At 45.8% G+C, this 20747-nt stretch overlaps 1 protein-coding gene across 2 annotated transcripts in view; it reads left to right on the forward strand.

The window, feature by feature from the left end:
• The window catches only part of TMEM51 (transmembrane protein 51), a 41222-nt gene that overhangs the window by 6159 nt on the left and 14316 nt on the right, over positions 1–20747 (forward strand). The window contains exon 1 of one of the 2 annotated variants that reach the window (XM_084822271.1): positions 2243–2339. The exons of the other annotated variant lie outside the window; for it this stretch is intronic. The gene's annotated coding sequence lies outside the window, so the exon portion shown is untranslated. Of the gene's footprint in view, positions 1–2242; positions 2340–20747 lie in introns of those variants that run through there. 2 annotated transcript variants of the gene reach the window in all.

Below are 20747 nucleotides of genomic sequence, written 5' to 3' on the forward strand. Positions count from 1 at the left end.
CTCCTCTCCATTTTATCCTCACAACAACAGCCCTGTGAGGTAGGTTGGGCTGAGAGTCTGTGACTGGCCCGAAGTCACCCAGTGAGCTTCCATGGCTGAGTGGGGAGTAGAACCCGGATCTCCCGGCTCCTAGTCCAGCACTCTAGCCACTACACCACACTGGCTGTTATGGTGCTTTATAGGGCTGAAGAGTTCAGGTCTCTGTCCTTAGCAGCTTATATCATTGAATCATAGGGTTGGAAGGCGCCTACAATACCATCGAGTCCAACCCCCTGGTCACTGCAGGAAGCCTGATTCCCAGGCAGTCTCCCATCCAAGAACTAACCAGGAGTGACCCTACTTAGCTTCCGAGATCAGATGAGATCGGGCGCATCCAGCCCTTTGCTCAGTGCTTGCAATCCAAACTTCAACACAGCAGGGAACAGACAGGGGAAGGGAAAAAAGGAGGGGCCATTTAGGTCAGACGATGCTTATCAGCCCCGATAAGTGATATGTGCATTGCAGAATGCAGCAGCTCGGCTGTTGTCGGGAGCTGCCCCTTTTCAGCAACTCCTTTGCTGAGGGAACTGCACTGGCTACCTATTTGCTACCGGGCCAGGTTTTAGTACTCATGTACAAAGCCCTAAACAACTTGGGACCAGGATACCTGAGAGAGTGCCTTCCCCCTTACCAACATGCCCAATCGCAGATGTCATCAGAGGGCGTGCTCCTGGTGGTTCCACATGGACCCATGGCCTGGTTGGAGTCCACCAGGAAAAGAGCCTTGAGTGTGGTGGCCCCCTTCCTGTGGAACTCCCTGCCTTCAGAGGTTAGGCAGACACCAACGCTCTACCGTTTCCAGCGCCTCCTGAAGATGCTGTTATTTTGAGAGCCCTTCCTTGAGTGACCGGCTGCAGTTTATTAAATTCAGAATGCGTTTCTTGTAAAATGATTTAGTTGTTTTAACATTTTTATCTTTGCTGTTTACCGCTCTGAAATCTTTTGATGTTGAGCAGTTTATAAATATTGTAAATAAATAACATACATGCATAAATATGGAGTAGGGGGAAATCTGTACCGTGACATTTTCCACTGCAGCCAGCATGGTTTTGTAACATTCATTAGTAACCTAACAGATGGGTGCAGTGCAGTGCCAGTCAAATTGGGAAGTGTCGGGCGGATGTGGTTGTGCCTGTATCCCGCTTGTGTGCTTCACAGAAGCATGTGGTTGGCTACTGTGGGAACAGACTGGTGGACTAGTCTCGTTTTGTTCTGATCCGTTGATAATTAACTTTTTAAAGATTGCTATCTATAGGAGAGAGACTCCGTGGGTGTGCATGCATACGCATGAGATATAAATGCTCAGCATTCTGGGCATGCTAAAATGATTACATTAATTGTTTTCAGTGCATTCATTCTGCCCCCCCCGCCTTCCCAGCTTGGATCCCAATCAATTTAGGGCTTAATCCCATGCATGTTTAGACAGAAATGTCCTACAACTCCCAGCATGCTGGGAGTTGCAGGACTCCCCCCCCCATCTGTCTTTTGTGAATGTGTCTAATTCTGTTGTGTGTGTTTTTAAGTCAATCTAAGCTAGTGAACATCTCTGTGTCTTGTAGTGGATTCCTATGTAGATGAAGACCTAAGGGGCTGTGTGCATAGGAGAATCTGAAAGCTTGCTTCTAAATGGCTATGATCACAAGGATTGCGCTCACTCCCCAGCTCTGTTGTTTCCCCAACAATTGCACCTGTTTGAATTTCCTTCTGTGCCAACCTTCTCACCATCAGAGAGACTGTGGTGGTGATGACTGCTGGGTAGCTGTGTGTCTTTGTTCTCCTCTGAAGCCACCTCTGATGTTGCAGTGGACCATTCTCTCCTTCTTCTTGGGACTTGGATCACAGGGCAACGTTGTGAGAATGTGTCTCAGCTTTGTGCGCTCCCCGCACCAACACAGCGGAGATCGGAAGCTTCTGTTTCCATTCTAGATCAACTGCAGTTTCGTGTGTCATTTGAATCCGAGGTGATGGCTAATCTTAACCATGATTAGTGGAAAACAAGCCAGCTTCATAAACCATAGTTTGAAGTTGGCTTGTTTCCGCCAACCATAGTTAAGATTGACTGCAGATTGTCTGGAATTTGGACGACACAGCCAGCTGCAAAACAAAAGCATTGAGGCATGGTCCACTCATGTGCAAAATGACCCATGCTTCCTTTCTCATTGGTCATGCCTCAAGCTCAAGACTGCAGTTTCCTCTCGCTGTTGAGCAGGAAGTGGGCAGCTGCACCGATTTCAGCACGTGAAGGCAGTTGGGAATGCCAAGGACACAACTTGACGCAGGGAATTGTAGATGACAAAGAGGTTTGTGGTTTATGTTGTCTTGTACTGTTTGGGCAGGGTGCATTGATGACATGACTGGCCCTTTAGTTAGCAAAGCGAAGTCAAGTGAACAACAGGACCTGGGAGCTCATACCGCTATTACGAATATCAAGAGTACTCGTGGAATCGCACCTTTAAGGATCACAAGGCTGTTTTTTACTCTTCCCTCCCCCCTCCCCTTCTGAGTAGAAAAACCAGTTTCCATCTCTCACTTTGAGAGACTGTAGCCTTTTACTTCTGAATGTATTCTTAGTTTGCCCTTGGGTGCAGGGAAGTCTTTGCTTCGAGACTGCTGGAGTGACTAACTCTTTAATAAAAAGAAAATGTGGGTGGGGGATGGAAGTTAGGACTGATTTTAATTTAGCACAAGAGATATTTAGTGTGTCTCCCTCCCCCCAGCTAGAGGGAGCCAGTGCGGGGGGGGAGGCAAACATATTCATCTGCATTGGACATCCCCGACCTGGTGTCCTTCAGAGGGGTTGGATGGCAACTCCATCGTTCCTAGCCTGTGTGGCCATTGGCAAAAGCTGATCTATAATTTAATCTATAATTGAATCACGGGATTGCAAGGCAGAAAACGGAGGTGGAGGGAGCTTGTTAAGAACTGAAAGCGTATTTGTTTTATTAGCCACTGAGTGCCATTTTCTTGGTGGAAGGGCAGAGTATAAAGCAAATAAATAAGCGTCCACAAGGGTTTCTAGTTCAACTCACGGTTCAAAGGCAGAGAGAACTAGGCACAGAGTAGTCCTTCCAAAATGGACTTGGCCGTGTGCTTGAAGCACAGGGGCAGAGCCAGATGCCGCAGGAAGCTGCCTGTAGAGCAGGGCAGATCACTCGAGCAAGTGAGCCTGGCTGCATATGGTGGGAAAAGCCAGGGGTCTTCCTTGCAATTTGGCATTGGGGGAGATGCTTTCTTGAGCCCCAAATGTGGTTATTGCTCAGACCTGGAGCAAAACCCCATGTACTGAATTTTCCACATGCTTGCAGGTAATTTTGGACTGGAGGAGCGAAGGCACAACCACGTCAGCAGCTTGTCCTAAGATAAGGGTGAGGAGAGTTAAGGGGAGGAACCTTGGCTTACTGGAAGAGCTCGTGTATTGCCTGTGGGAAGTCCCAGATGCAATACTTGGCATCTGCTGTTAAAAGGATCTGGTAGCAGTTGATGGGAAAGAACTCTGCATCAAACCCTGGAGAACTTTTGCATTCAGAGTAGACCACACCAGGGCAGATGGACAAACATTCTCAGTTGGCATAAGGTTCCTTTGGGAGTGTCAAATGGGTTGCTTTTCATGCAGTCTGCTACCAATACTCATGCAATGAGGGGACATGGGGGAAGAAATGGGGAACAGGGCCTTTCCACCAGCCCTGCTGAAAGCCCACTTACTTTTTTTTTCTTCCCTCCTCATCCCTCTTTCCTCTTGTGCCATGTCCTTTCAGCAGCGATGTGGAGCAGATTTTTTTTTTCCAGTGCTCTGTTTTTCCATGGAAATTTTCCATTTCATGAGTTCATTAATACCAATGAATGGACGCCAATTGCAGATAGAATATTAGGCCAGCGTGGCAGTTTCCAGGTGGTAATAATACATACATGTGACTGAAATACATGTATGTCTCGGTGTGAAATGGAACTAATAAGTAGGGACAACAAAATTGAAGGTGCCCCAATCACCTTAGAATTGAGTTCTGTTGAAATAGATGAGTGGTTGTCAGCATATCATGCAGAGTTCTTTGGGTCGCTAAAATTTCTTAGCGCAGCCTTCCTCAACCTGATACCTTTTTGATGTGGTAGACTACAACTCCAAGCACCCCCAGGCAGCCATGGATGCTGGCAGTTGTAGGCCAACACATCAGGACAGCACCAGGTTGGGGAAGTCTGAATTAGTGTGTCAACAGTTTTCAGTACCTTTGCTTTTTTTTCATTTAAACAATGAGGGAAGTACATGCTATTGTCTTTAAATTTTTACGGGTATTCCAGTAAGATTTTTAATGTAACATAACATTTAAATCACGTCAACTATTCCTTAATTTTCCCCCTCAAATATTTCAGGCTAAATACTTGCGGTGTTTTGGAACACACAATTAGCATGGGGTCCTTTTCTTAGCTTTGTTGTTTAGTAAATACAAGTAAAATAAACATGCTAAATGAGACCGCGCTCTAATTTTCTGATGCAAATGAGATACAATTCAAAATTTTCCGGAAACCCCACATCGCTACTTTTCAGATTGTAGGCCCGCCATCGGGGACGCTCGTGTTTTTATTCGTTGTTTATAAGTCACTTTGGGAGGCTTTTTAGCTGAGGAACAGAATAAAAATACTTTAAATAAAAATTAAATAAGGGTGCGATCCTATGGGGATAGGCAGCTGCCTTTGAACTCGGAGGCAATCCAATGCAGGGCGAGTGGAGCGCGGAGGGGGTCTTCTCTATGCCCCAGCCGCCCTGCATTCGCAGATAGACGGCCAATTTTGGCTGCCTAGACGCAGTGCTTCGGCGGGGGGAGTGGCTGGACGATGCATAGGAAGCATGTACCGGCCCTTCCGAGGTCCCCGTCCCCAGGAACACCCCCTTTCCTCCCGCTCCGTGCTGCTCTTCCGAGTGCAGAGCCCGGGACGATCCACGCTGCCTACGAGGCGGTGGGGAAGGGGCAAGGAGGCGGTTTTCTAGGAACTGACCTCGGAGCGTGGGCTCTGAGGTCGGTTCCCGAAACCGAATAATCCTGTGGCCGTCCAGCTGCTGTCTAGCGGCCATAGGATTGTGCCCTAAGATCACAAGCAACGGCAGGTGGAGGGAGCCAGGGTGAGCTACGCCCTCGGATCTCTCTGGCATCGGCAGTAGTTTGCATAAGAAACTACCAATTTTGATACTCCCGTAGAGGCCTTTATACCAGCTTAGAGAATTTGCCCATCTTTCTCGTATTCTCGCTTAAAACTGTGCATGTTATTACAGCGGTTCTTGAATGGGCCCAGCTTGACGTTCTCCCTCTGGGGAGTCATTATCCTGAACTTCCTTTTACTGTTGAAATCTTTTCCCTCGTATTCCCCCTGCCCCGTCATTTTTGTACCTCCGCCCCCAGCCGCCCGCTGCCTCGTTTTGCCCTCTCGTGCTTCTTCGCCGAAGTTAAATCCGGCTACTTCATATCCCTTCGTCACAGGCAACTTCCCCCTCGCCGCCTTTTATCTCTTGTGCTGTAACGTGATGTCCTGGGGTGTGTCTGGGTGCAATTGGGGAAGCCAGCATTTATGCAGCAAAAAAGATAATCATTAAAAGTGAAGAGCTTGAACCCGCCGTTCTGGCAGAATGGGGTGAGTCCGTATGGGGAATTTGTGGTTGTTTAAGCCTGGGATCTCAAGGGACAAAAAGCGGATACGCGAAAGCCGCAATCCTAGGCATGTTTGGACAGAAAACAGGCCTGCAATTCCCAGCATGCCCCAGCCAGCCATGCTGGGAGTTGTAGGGCTTTTTCCCATCTAAACATACATAGGATTGCAGCCTAGTGGGCCTTTGGAGGCATAACGCTTCATTATGGTTTAGCACAGGGGTGGGCACACTGGTGCCTTCCAGGTTGCTTTGGACTACAATTCCCATAATCCCTGACCTGTATTCATTCCAGCCAGGACTTATGGGAGCTGTAGTCCAACGCATCCGAACCCCAGGTTTAGTGTTACGTGAATGCTAAACCTTCATGAAGCTTGAGCTATGCGGCTCCCCCCTCCCCTGCCGCAGCCACAGGGAGGACATTGCAATCATAGAATCCTAGAAGAGTAGGGTTGGAAGGGGCCTACAAGACCATGGAGTCCAACCCCCTGCTCAGTGCAGGAATCCAAGTCAGAGCATCCCTGACAGGTGGCTGTCCAGCTTCATAGAATCGTAGAATAGTAGGGTTGGAAGGGGCCTACAAGACCATCACGTCCAACCCCCTGCTCAATGCAGGAATCCAAGTCAGAGCATCCCTGACAGGTGGCTGTCCAGCCTCGTCTTGAGTGCCTCCGGTACGGGAAAGCCCACCACCTCCCTAGGGAATGGGTTCCATTGTCGTATTGCTCTAACAGTCAGGAGGTTTTTCCTGATGTTCAGCCGGAATCTGGCTTCCTGTCACTTGAGCCCATTATTCCGTGTTCTGCACTCTGGGATGATCGAGAAGAGATCCTGGCCTTCCTCTCTTTGACAACCTTTCAAGTACTTGAAGAGCATACAATTGGCTGAAAAAACTGAAAAATTGTTGATTTTCATAGCTTTTTGGAATGACAAAAAGACAATTTACTCTTTCGTTACATTGATATGATGGTATCTCTTTGAAGGTGTGTGTACTGAACATTGATGCTTTCTTTTGTTAATCGATGTATTAATCCTTTTTTTTTTTTGTCTCGTTGTATATGCCTTTTTTCCTACTAAATTCTTCCTTTTTTTCTCTATTTATAATATATACTTAAATTGTCATTTTTAATGTTGGTCTCTCTCCACTCCATTGTGCTGGATCGTGCGTGAAGCCTTTTTTGCAAAATAGCTTTGGAATAAATCATATGACCATTTTCTTGGCCACAGTTATCTCCACTAACAAGCTTATCAAGACAAAGTGTACCCATATCCACCTACTCTTTGCACATTTGAATTATATTTTGACTAGCTCAGCTATACTTCTCCTCTGAGTGGTTTAAAAGCCTTAATGGCTGAAAACAATTTAGAAAAAGTTTCTCCGAGCCATTATGAAATGCTGCTAAAAGTTTTGTAAGAGTTTCTTTGTGGATGACCTCAAATCTCAGAATCCCAAGCTCGTAAATAAAATCCAACTTGATTTTCAAAACTAATTATTTGACGTGTGTAGGTTGGATCCAGATGTAGTGATACTTAGAGTAGGCCCACTGAAATCAATGGGACATGATGAATTTAAGTCCCATTGATTTCCATGGGTCTACTCTAAGTATGTTAAGGATTCTACTCTATGGATTCAACTGTGTGTGTGGGATGTATTTTCCTTCTTTGTTAATAACCCATCATATGCGCCATTCAACATCAGAGGTTGTGCTCTGGATGTCCTCACCATCTACTGAAGTTTAGCAGGACTCTAGCGGGAGCAGGGCCTCTTTGGTGGTGGTGTTGAGGCTGTGAGACTCTTTTGCCGGGGAGGCTGTAGACTTTCAAGTGCCAGGTGAAAACATATGTTTCCGAGTTGGAATTCAGGCTGTTTCTTCGGGGATTATTCTGGGTGCTGAGCTTAATGGTTATTGTTAATATTTTGTGTTTCTGCTGGTATCCTGTAGTTGGTTCTGTTTATTACTTATTGTGTTGTTTTTGTCATACCAGTTACGTTTCCTTTGCTTTGCTTTGTCGCTTGTTGTTTTGTAAATGCCTTGGGTTAATTTTCTAAAGAAAAGTGGGGCACACATTTTTAAGATAAATCATCTTTTAAGATTGCTTAGAATAGGGCTCCTTGGAGGCCAGCAAGTCAAATCTGGCCACCCTGCTGGCCAGCCTTTTCTCTTAAGACTGCCAGATGTTGCTGGACTGCATCTCCCATCATGCCTCATCATTGGCTATGTTGGCTAGGGCTGATGGGGTTGCAGTCCAACCAAACCTGGAGGGCCGCAAATTGCCCGCCGCTGCTCAGAGAGTTCAAGATCACAGACATGGCCCTCCCCCTCCATGTTATCCTCACATCAACCCTGTGAGGTAGGTGAGGCTGAGAAAGAGTCGGACGGGTTGCAGAACATACAGTAAGCTTTAGAGCTGGATAGGGATTTGAACCCGTCTCTTCCCAGTACTAAGCCAATCCTCTAGCCACTGCAAACACACCAGTCCTCTTGGGGGTGCCTAAAACCCCAGGGGCTCAAGCTGTTGATAAGTAACACCCAGTGTGATGCAGAAGACGGTGAGGCCGCAGTCCTGAGGGAGCTCTCTAAAGGTGGGTCACGCCAGTCAGGTGCAGTGATGTGATGACAGTTGTCAAATTAGTAGGGAAGCTTGTCCCTACAAGCCCAGGCCAAGTCATGTTCTGCATCAAGTTCACCTGGATTTTTGCACCTTGAGTAAACTCTGCACGTCTGCTGATATTTGCATGCTCTGCACAAATACATTTTTCCATGGACGATGTTCCGTTTCTGCAGGTATGCGTTTCATGAAGTTATAGCAGATGGCTGTGGCATTCGTCAAATTGGGCACTTTCATCAAAGCCGTATCTAACTATTTTCAAGGGACTATCCCACGGAAGCACATATACCAGGGGTGGAGAACCTCAAGCCTGGGGGCCAAATCCGGCCCTTCCAGAAGCTTGATCCAGCCCTCTGGGCGTCCCTCAGTGGCCACACCCCTTTCCCTAGCCCCTCCTCTTTCCCCTGGCCACCAATCGTGTGGAGGTTTCTCAGCTTTTGTGCAGATTCCCCCCCCCCCCATTGTAAAAGGCTGGAATGTCTTAAGAACTTTAGGCTAAAATATGCTGGTGTTTTTGGCCCTGCCCTTTGCTCCACCCCTTTTGTCTTAGGCCACACCCACCACTGGAATGTGGTTCCCGAGAGCTTTTCCAAAATGGCATTTGGAGAGTGGATGTCTGCCTAGGCTGTCCTGCTGGTTTTCAGAACAAGGAAACAGGAAGTTGTTTTATTTCTTCATCATTTTATTATAAAAGCATCTTCCCTGCTGTTCACATAATTCTGGGGCAGGCTTATGTTCACATCAAAGAGACAAGTTAAAAGAGCCAGTGTGGTGTAGTGGCTAGAATGTTGGACTGAGAGTCAAGGGATCTGGGTTCTAGTCCCCACTCAGCCATGGAAGCTCACTGGGGGACTTTGGGCCAGTTACAGACTTTCAGCCCAACCTACCTCACAGGGTTGTTGTGAGGATAAAATGGAGAGGAGGAGGATCATGTAAGCCACCGTGGGTTCCTTGGAGGAAAAAAGGCAGGATATAAATGCAATAAATAAATAAATAAATAAATACCCCAACCAGATGAAATGTACAATCAAACACTCTAAAGCTGCGGAATCTGAAAGAGCTGTGTAAAATCATCAGCAGAGATAAAAACAGGTTAAAGGCCTGAAACCTGCATGTCCTTACACAGGAGTAAGCTCCATTGAACTCAGTGGGACGTATTCCTGAGTAGACATGCAGGGGATTGCATTGTAAGTGAAGCTCAAAGGCCTGGGGGAAATAAAAAGGTCTTTGCCTGGTGCCAAAAGGACATCAGAGTTGGTGTCAGGTGAGACTTCTGAGGAAAGCATTCTACAATAAGGTGCCAACACTGAGAAGGCTCTTTTTCTCGCATCCTCCCACCTCCAACAGAAGAGGTTATAAGAGGTGCTACAGTAATCACATAGGGTTGGACCCCAATGAACAGGCCAATCCTGTCCATGCCTACTCAGACCTAAGCCCCATTGCCTTCAAGGGGAATTATTCTCAAGTAAATGTGTGCATAGTATTGCACTGTAAGTTAGTTGAACTTGGTTCCCATTGAAGATCAATGGGGCCTAAGTCATAACTAACTTGACCCACTGATTTCAACGGGAACGAAGTTCAACCAACTTACAGTACAGTCCTATGCATATCTCAGAAGTCAGTCCCACTGAGTTTAATGAGATCTATTCCCTGGTAAGTGTTTGTAGGACTGCAGCCATACCCACTGCAAAAAATCTCGTTCTTGCTGATGGAAATCGAGTTCCAAAAATCCTTCGAGGGACAGGACACTAACAGAAAATATGTGCTGTTTTGGCGAAAATAATCACCAGGTCTGTGTATACCCACCCTTGTAAATACCTGCTTGCCAATGGCAATCCTCCAAGCAACCAAACAAACTGGAAGAGGACCAGTTCTTCTTCTGTGCCATTTGTATCACACCCTTCCTCCAACGAGCCCGGGGTGGCCTACAAGTTCTTCCCCACCCTCCACTTTATCAACACAACAACCCTGCAAGGCAGATAGACTGACTGGTTCAAGGTCAGCCAGTGACCAGAGCAGTTGAACGAGGATTTGCACTTGGGTCTCCCCCAGGCCTAAGTTGCTACTCAACCGCTATACCACGCTGGCTTTCTAAGCCATCAATCTGCCATGAACAAATTTCACTTGTGTTTGGGCAGCTGGCTTAAATCAAATTCTTGTGGAATGCCCTGTCCGCTTGCAGAAGAGATGAAAGGGCCACTATAAGCAGACACTTTAGTGCAGAGTGAGATTCTGGTTGTTTTTCTTCTTTCATTCGTAGACCAGCTTTCCCCAACTCAATACTTTCCAGATGCGTTGGACTATAGGTCCCGTCAGCCCCAGGCCAGCATCTGTGGCCATGCTGGGAGTTGTAGATGAACACATCTGGAGCATGTCATGTTGGGGAAGGCTGGTCTATAATGTCTGACCGCATCCCAGAACTGAGTCCTGCTGCATGCCAGTGGACTGTCATCAAATATTGGGTTTGGGCCATACACTTGTGTTTGCTTTTTCCTGTCTGTGTGTTCCAACACTTCCTCTCTCTTCCTGGCCCACACACGCACACAATTTGTGTCTTTCAGTAGGTCATGCTGTAATTTCCTGCATCGCTCTTGTCTTTTGTCTTCTTCCCTCTGTCCGGTGCCTTTTGCATTCTCTTCCACACTCGAATTACGCATGTCGTGAGCTTTGGGATTTCGGCCCCCTGCTTCAGGCCTCGAGTGATATGTGGGGCTTGCAACAAAATGTTGCAGTGTATCTGCAAATCTTGGGGTTCCCTTGAGAAGACAACAACTTCCTCTTGTTTCTCAGTGGCCCTGTTTTTAGCTCCAGTCTTATCGGCTCTCAGCATCTGAGTTCGCTATTAGAGGGAGTGATGGTTTGGAATGAAGCCTCCAGCAGCTGATTCTTCATGCCAGCTGCCTAGGCATAACCACGTCTGCCTGGAATATGGGCCAGGCTGTCGGAGACCTGCTCCAAGAGGGGATCTGTTGCAGGTGGAGACGACTCCTTGTAACGCTTTTCATTAGACATGCAAGATTACAGGTTGACAGGTTGGACTGAATTAATACTGTAAAATCCCAGCTCTCTTCCTGCACAATGGCTTTTAGCAGGACTAATTAACCTAGGGACGGCCACTTTCTCTGCTTAATAGCAGCTAATAACGTCTCAGTTTTTTCTCCATAAAGGAGGCGGCACAGGAAAGATGACGTCTATTACCTTTGTTAGGTTAACAGTTGTCCTCGATGAGTTACTAAGATGCACTAGCATAGGAAATGAGCTGAGGGCACTCAGCTTAATGGAAATAAAACTTCCCACCCCTCCTCAAGTCTCAGTGGGGTGTATTTCAAAACTGGCCACCCTGGAAGCATTCAGGGTGCTACTAACCTGGAAATGTTTTTAGCTCATTTTATTTGGGAGGTGATGCTATTAGAGATGGAGACCAAGTCTGGATGTCACACTAAGGATGCAATCCTATGCATGTTCAGACAGGAAAAAAAAAAAAGTCCTACAACTCCCAGCATGCCCCAGCCAACATAGCTGGCTGGGGCATGCTGAAAGTTGAAGGACTTCTTTCTGTCTAAACCTGCATAGGATTGTGCCCTAAGTCTACAGCTCTTCAGAACAGAGCATCCCTGAAGATAAAACATGGCAACTTGTAACTAGAGGGCTTGGCTAAGTCCAGCGTGACTGTTCCTGGTTGGTCTCTTTGCAGGTATATGTACTCCTTGTCTTTCTTCCATTATTCGGAATACTTCCCTCCCATTCCTCTGTCGTGTATGGGCTGTTGTTTTTCCTAGATTGTAGGAATCTAGGGGCTTATCCTCCCATTCTTCTGTTAAGTGTCATGTATGTAAATGGCACTGCATAAATAATCAGTGGAGGCTGGTGGATTCCATATCAGTGGGGCGATGAATCCTATCTGGGGTTCAGTCAGAACTCTAAAGGAGCTGTCCAAGGTGCAAAGCTTGTTTAGAGTTCTGACTGAAACCCAGAGCAGATTCACCACCCCACTGATAGGGGAACCACCAGCCTCCACTGAAAATAATGTACGTTCACTTTATGTTAATTGGTGTGTGATGTACCAGTTAACATAAAGCAAACATTTGTTTCTCTAATTTTCTTCCCGCTTTGCTATTTTTTTGAAGCATTTTCCCCACCACCACCTTTTCCCCACAGGTAGTGTTCCAAAGGGTTTATGAGCCTTTATAATATCCTTTTCACTTAGCTACCAGGCGAACGTCCTTGGAGCAGCTTGGTGCTACCACCAAAAAGGCTGTTGTTGCTAGCAGTATATAATAATAACAAGCACAAGCACACAATATGTTTCTGAAACACGTTACCACCACCACCCAAAATTCAAAAAGCTGGTTCAGGAGGGAGAGGGGGAGATAATCAGCACTTTGTTCCCCCAAACCTGATCACAGCTTCTGAGTTGGGTGAGGAGAGCGGGGAACAGGTCTTGATCACCTCAGGGCCTAGAGGTGGCATTATCATTATTTATTATTATTGTGTTTATTTTATGTATGTATTATTTATATATTTATTTACAATATTTGTATACTGCTCCATTTCTAGAACAGATTTTGGAGTGGTGAACACAAAAAATAAAACAGTAAAGGAATCAAAAGATTAAAACACCACGTTAAAATTATACTTCTTTAAAAAACACAATGACAATAAAAAACGTAACTGGTCAATTAAGGAATGCCTCCTGGAACAGTACTGTTTTCAGGAGGCACGGGAAACAATGTAGTGTTGGTTCCTGCCTGACCTTCAGGGGTAGGGAGTCTCAAAGAAAGGGGGCCGCCAGGCTGGAACCCAATTTCAAACCCAGTTGAGATTTATTATTTTTGTTTGTGTGTTTGTTTGTTTGTTTATTACATTTCTGAAACCTATCTAAAACAACTTCAAACAAACAATCTCAAAAGCAAACAACCGTAACCATAAGACATTCCAGGATCAAGTAAAACATATCATATGCTGCCAAATGCCTGGGAGAAGAGAAAGGTCTTAACCTGGCGCCAGGCGGGCCTCGTCGGGGAGATCATTCCATAATTGGGGGGCCACCACCGAGAAGGCCCTCTCCCTTGTTGCTGTCTTCTGAGCTTCCCTCGGTGTAGGCAGCTGGAGGAGAGCCTTAGATGTTGAGCGTAGTGTACAGGTAGGTTTGTGTCAGGAGAGGCGCTCCGTCAGGTATTGTGGTCCCAAGCTGCTTATGGCTTTATAGGTTAAAACCAACACCCTGAACCGGGCTCGTAAACATCTCAACTTTCTTCCAAGGAGTTCAAGACGGCGTGCCTCCCTTTTCTCCTCACAAGAATTCTGTGCAGTAGGCTTGGCTGAAAGATAGCAAGTGGCCCAAGGTCACTTGGTATGCTTGCTGCTGAATGGGGATTTAAACCCCAGTCTCCCCAGTCCTAACCCAACCGTCTAATCCAGGCTTCCCAAAGGTACTGCCTCCAAATGTGTTGGACTACAACTCCCAGCTGTGCTGCCTGGGGGATTATGGGAGTTGTAGTCCAACACATCTGGAGGGTTCCCGGTTTGCCAAAGGCTGCTCTAATCACTACACTCGAGTTCAACAGGAGGCAGCTAGGCGAGACTGGGAAAAGGTCTCCCCAAGCTGGTGTCCTCCAGATCTTTGGACCACAACTCCCAGAACATAGCCATGCTGGCAGGGGCTGATGGGAGCTTTGGTCCAAAACATCTGGAAGGCACCAAGTTGGTCTAAGCCTGGGATCACCAATGTTTTATTTATTTGGTTGGGTTTTTTTACCAGCCCTGCAGCCATTTTGTGAATGGGCAAGCTCCCATGGCCAGCCATTTTGTGAGAGCGCCCATGGCCCCCTCTCAACATTCCAAGTGTGCCTGCTGACCCGAAAAGCTTGGGGTCCCCTGGTCTAAGCGATGGACGGAAAGGTCAGGAGTGTCGTCTTCCCCCCTACCTCGCCCATCAAACCCAACGGGCCGTTAGCTAGTGCTCAGCAATGACCAAGTTTTACTTCACTTTCGAGCGCAGCCAACTGGCGCGCCCCAAGAATAAAGTGCATTGAGTTTCGTTCTTTCCCAAAACACGCCCCAGCTTGCCTGGCTCTTCTCCCTGCCAGTTCCAAGCTGTTCCGATTCTTTGAACACGTCGGCTTTGAGCATCTCGCAAGCTTTAGATGCCTCCCGCATCTTGCTGTAAGGATACCAGGAGGTGCATTCCAGTCTGTGTGCCATACGAAGCTTAATTAGCTGCAGCAAAACAGGAAAGGACAGAAGGAGGAAAGCGAGAAACCCAGGGAACCGAGCATACACACACGCGCGCTGCCGTCCCGTGTAACTCTTGTCTTGCGTTCAGCTGGGTTAGTCATAGATTGTGCAAGCCGAGGCTGACTTTCGCTTCTAGTTCCACAAATGCCAGCATATCTTTAGCAATCGTTAAGAGAGGGGAAAGGTGCGGGCAAAGGGCCATGCCTGACGAACATGACTGGTCTGAAGGGCAGGATTCGCTTCGCTTCTTGAATGACTTGAGATCTATGGGGTGAATTATTGACAGGGCCAGAAGTGCAGGAAAAGGTGATGTTGTTGGCTTGAAAAGGTCTGCAAGGCGGCTAAGCGAGATCTTGTTCGAGGTCACTGAGAGATTGGACATGACGCTTAATCCAGGCAAGGTGGAAGATCTGCTGGGTGGAGGATGGGTGTAGAAATGGCCGATTGACAAATAGGTAGGTTGCATTCCCCCATCCCACCCGGCCGATGGAGCAAGTTTGCAGTTTTGCAGAGCAGCTCTGGATAAGTAGGTGTGGCGCTTTGACTCAGCTGCTCTGGTGTGTCGGCTGCAGCCTTTCCTGGAGAAAGCCAGAGTCGCATATGTGTTGGGTACATCCAGATTAGGTTGCTAAGGCTGTCTGTGGCATTAGCAAAGCTTCCGGAAATGTCTGTTAGTGCCAGATGCAGTAGCTTCACGGCCAACACCGGTCCAGTTTTCTGATCGTGTAACGTCAGTATTGGAACGACGCGACACACTCCCAAGGGTTGGCTTTTGGCTTTTGAAATCCTACACAGTTTGGAGCCAGAGTATCTAAAGCAGGGGGGGTGCAGACTTCAGCTTTGCAGGATCTGTTTTCTACTAGAACCCCAAGATCCAGCAACCAGACCCAAGTGAACTCACCAGTCAGATGAGCAGTCACCAGCCTTTTCACACCCAGGACCCACATCTAGCCCAAACATGCATTTTGGGGGGATCTATTTCTTAATTCTTTACCATATATTTGTATGGTATATTTATCATGTATTTGTATGATGGTACATTTAGAATTAAAGAAATCTAAGCCCAGAAATGTATTTTGAGGACCACAACTAAACAGAGCTCCTGTACAAAAACTGACTCCTGGTTATCCCACCCCCAAGCTTTCCTCATTTCAGCAGTGTGCATGTGGGAAGAGAGGAGTTAATTGCTGTTAAACAACTGGTAGTCGGAAACCAATAGATTCTGACCTACTTTCTGCTCACCCTTGATCCAAAGCAGTGGTGTTCAGCTGGTGGGTTGGGAATGCACTACTCCCCAACCTGGTACCCTCCAGATGTTTTGGACTGCAACTCCCAGGATCCCTGACCATTGGCCATGCTGAATGGGGCTGATGAGAGTTGAAGTCACAATATTTATTTATTTATTTATTTATTTATTGCATTTATATCCCGCCTTTTTTCCTCTTGCAAGGAACCCAAGGCGGCTTACATGATCCTCCTCCTCTCCCTTTTATCCTCACAACAACAACCCTGTGAGGTGGGTTGGGCTGAGAGTCTGTGACTGGCCCAAAGTCACCCAGTGAGCTTCCATGGCTGAGTGGGGACTAGAACCCAGATCTCTGGGCTCCCAGTCCAACACTCTCACCACTACGCCACGCTGGCTCTCAACATCTGGAGGGGCCCAGGTTGGGAAAGGCTACACTATTGATTTGATTTGCAGCCTGATCTAAGGTGTGTTTATTTATTTATTTTTATTAAATTTATTAATCGCCCATCTGGCTGGTCACCCAGCCACTCTGGGCGATGTACAGCATACAATAAAACAGTTTAAAACAATAAAATTCTACAATAAAAACATTTTCTAAAATACCCTAACCCACCCCAAATGCCTGCCTGAACAACCATGTTTTTAATGCACGGCAGAAGCTCATACAGAAGCTTAAAGAGGGGGCATGGCGGAGTTCCACAGAGTGGGGGCCACCACAGAAAAGGCCCTCTCCCTCGTCCCCACCAGTCTAGCTGTCCTGGCTGATGGGACAGAGAGAAGGCCATCCGAGGCTGATCTTGTTAAGAGGCCTGTCTGGTGCTGCTGGAGGCGCTCCTTAAGATAGTGTTGCACAGACCGCGCTACCACCATACAAATATAGGATAAAGAATTATGAAATAGGTCCCTGAAAGCCTGTTTGGGCTAGAGGTGAGTCTCAGATCTAAAAAGACTGGTGATTACTGATCGAAAAGGCTATTTCCACCTGGCGGGTTTAGATTATCTCTTGAGTGACAATCTGAAAATATTTGCTTGCTGTTTTTCTTCCAAGTCCAACTGGGAGAACATCCCCTGGGGGAACTTTGTAGTGTGGGAACATAGTAACATTTGGATCCCCCTGGATTGCTCTTTTAAATATTTAGTCAATGTGAATAGTTTGGCATGCAGAGAACTGTCAACAATTATTTCCTCTTTGCAGCTGTAGTCTTCCTTTTCCCCCTGTGGTGGCACCCAGACATAGGAATTGTCTCCCCACCTGGCATCCAGTTTAAGAAATAATCATGAAAAACAATCAATAATTATTTATATAGTGACATCTATGTACATGACACTTCCCCCAAAAACAAGTTTGGCAGGTCCCTGCCCCAGAGAGCTTCCAATCTGAAAACAGGCAGAAGAAAGATGACCGATAAAGGTGCAGCGAAACGAAGGGTAATAATATGTAATTATTTCAGTAGAGTATTGGGACAAATGAGTTTTAGGTGATACGAGAAGGTTTTTCTTTTCTCATTTACCCGGGCTTTTAGCGATTTAAAAAACTGATGCTGTTTTAGGTGATACGAGAAGGTTTTTCTTTTCTCATTTACCCGGGCTTTTAGCGATTTAAAAAACTGATGCTGTTTTAGGTGATACGAGAAGGTTTTTCTTTTCTCATTTACCCGGGCTTTTAGCGATTTAAAAAAACTGATGCTGTTTTTTATTTTATTCTATCCTCCTGCTGCCAGTTTTGTCAAGTGGATTTTTGTGGAATATTTTAAAAATATTATTAACTGGAGTATTGTAAGTCACTCTGGGAAAAAAAAACCCACAATCATAAAGCTCGATAGAATTTTACAAAAAATACGTAACTTGAGTACATGGTTTTCGAATGAATTTATTTTGTGCATAGGTGTGTTTTGAATACTACCAATGAGACTTGAGGCTGAAGGATAATGCAGGCGAGCCGTCCAAATAAATACAGTGGGCTGGATACAGATTTAGTCATACACCCATACAGGGATACAGATTTAGTCATACTTAGAGTACACCCATTGAAATCAGTGGGATGTAATTTAGTCGTGAACTGACTTGTGTCCCATTGTGTTTAATGGGCCTATTCTAAGTATGATTCAATCTGGATCCAACCCAGTATCTTTCTAGAATCCCGACTCCGTCATCTTAGAATCCTAGAATCATAGAAGAGTAGAGTTGGAAGGGGCCTACAAGGCCACGGGTCCAGCCCCCTGCTCAATGCAGGAATCCAAGTCAGAGCATCCCTGACAAGGGGCTGTGTAGCTTCATCTTGAATGCCATCTTCTCCTTCTTGCTTTACCGCTGGCCTTTGAGTGAATTGCTGTATCTCTAGTAACCTTTATGACTAATTAGTTCTGCGGAAAATCCCAAAAGAAAAATGCTAAAATCCATAATAGCGTAATTCTTTTATTAGGGGCCAACTCAAAGATCACAAAAGGTCTGCCAACTTTGAGAACTGTTCATAAGGCCAGAGGGAATCAAAGCAAAAAGGGAAGATGGGAGGGGAAAAAATGCCTGATGTTGAAGCCATGGAGTGTACATTTGGTTATAGAAGTTTTTCCCTTCCTGGTACCCTAACCCTCCAGATATTTTGGGTGACAAGCCCCAGTATTCCTGACAATTGGCCATGCTGGCAGAGGCTGATGCAGGTTGAAGTCCTAACTTCTGGAGCGCACGAGGTTGGAGAATGCTTTAAGTTCAGGCATAAGGCGACACATTAATGTAATCTCATTTACATTTTATGATTACTGGCTAAGTCAGGGTTCAAAGATCCAGATTGCTTCAGTGCCTCCTTTTATACAGCTGGCTTAGAGTGGATCTTGAAGACGGAGTTGGAGCCCTCTGAGATATTATTAGGCCTGAGGTTCAGCCAGGTAGCTATTGTCATGGTTACATATATGTGCTGATGGTGGTATTTATTTGTGCTGCCTCTTACCTGTCCTGATTTTAACGTAAGGTTTATTTGTTTGTTTATTTGTTTAATGCATTTTCTTTCAAGCGCCATCTTCCCAAGGCAGCTTACAGTAACAAACATACAATTCCATATCCACAGAAGTTCATAAAACCACGAAACAATTTTAAACACATTTTAAGAATGAAGCTGTTAAAACAAGCCAAATCCAAAGCTTAAATAACCAACAACCGCAGCATATATAATTTTCAAACTTCCAGCTAAAAGCCAAAGAAAGCAAATAACGTTTAAAAACCCTCTTAGAAACAACAACGTATTTGTAGTTAGCTTGAAATCACTGAGCACCCTACATGAGCGGAAGAGATGAGCAACAAATGACGCCATGTGAAGCACTTGCGAATAAGCAGGTGAAGACCTTTTTATTTTCCTAACATTTTAGCATCCTAGTCTTTTAGCTCAGCTGTTTTAAATCTGTATTTTAAACCCCAGCGTTGCTGCTAGGCTTTATTTATTCATTTCATTCCTATACCGCCCAATAGCCGAAGCTCTCTGGGCGGTTCGCAAAAATTACAACCACCAGGTGCAGTTGTTTTATTCTGGTTGTACTTTTATATTGTAGTTTTAAGCTTTTATATTTTGTATTTTTGTATGTTGTACTTTCTGGTTCTGATTTTTTTAATTAATTAATTAACGTGCATTGCTCCTGTTCAGGGTTCTAGTCAGCTATACCCTTTTCTTAAATACTCCATTCCTCCTGCCCCTTCCACCGTCATCATTATTTGCCCCCTGAGCAAACAATTTGAGGGGGTACTTCTGCAAACCTTGAGGTTCCCCCTCAAGCCTGCTGATACCTCTGTCTTGTGTGGGGGTGTTGTTGTTTTGGCTACATAAGGCAAGTGGGGGTGGATAGAAGGTAATCTCCAGATGTTTCGGACATCAGCTCCCATAAGCCCCTGCCAGCATGGCTGATGATCAGGAATGCTGGGAGCTGAAGTCCAAAACATCTGGAGATCCACTTTCTGCCCACCTTCACATAAGGAATGGCGCCTGGAGCGTGAGATTGCTATTAGTCTATGATTATATAAATGAATAGTTTGATTTTATTGTCTTGTATGCATGGGTTCCCCTGCCCCAACATGTCACATGTGAAAAATAGGGACATGCATGCAGTACCCTCATTCTCTTCCCAAGGAACCCTGCCCAGGCACTCCCCATCTACCCCTGTTACGATGTGCTGGGTTGGTTTACTCTGCATTAGCCTCTCCTTGGGGGTAGAATTCAGGGTGTGCCTGGGCAGACATGGCCTGCCTCATTACTTTAAAGGCTGGTCTTAACCTACATAGTTGTTGCTACCTTGGGGTCTCAGTATATAATCTTTTCCATGTGTTAGGTTAACAGAGAGCAATAGACAATTAAATTTTGCCAGTGTGTTCCATCTGTAAAATGGGTAACAACTAGAAAAAGTTGACCATTTTACAAATGCTTAATTCCTTGATAATATATTGTATTGTGTTATATTTTGGGGTTTTACCTTTTCTGAACCACGCAGAGAGCTTTGGCTATTAGGCAGAAGAGAAATGTAATAAATAAATACATCCAATCATCATCATCATATGCTATATGTATGTGATATATTTTGTGATTTGATGTATCTGTGATACGGCTGAGTTCATGTGCTGGAGTTAATAGCTCTGCAGATAATTCTTGATTTGTGCTTGTGGAGCATTGTGCTACTGTGGATTGTGGTATTATCGGTGGGGTCCTACTTTCTTGAGTTGGTATCCCACCCCTGCCTGTCCTCCATTGATTTTAAAAGCCAGGAAGGCAATTAATCAAAGGAAGAGATCTGAAAAACAAAACAGAATCATACTCCAATAGGTGATCAACAGTTTGAAATAGTATATCCTGACAGCCGTGGTGTGTGAAGCCGTGGAACAGTACTGCAGCATTCATGCGCATCCCTTGACATGGGTGCATGCGTGTTAAAGATAGGGTGCATTCACTCCCCATCCAGGGATTTAACTTCTGGAGAGTCTGTGGGGAGAGAGGCTGAACTTTAAAGC

This window comes from Heloderma suspectum, chromosome 15 (assembly GCF_057233095.1).
Source record: "Heloderma suspectum isolate Gila_16-S chromosome 15, 16-S_ref, whole genome shotgun sequence".
NCBI classification, from domain to species: Eukaryota; Metazoa; Chordata; class Lepidosauria; order Squamata; family Helodermatidae; genus Heloderma; species Heloderma suspectum.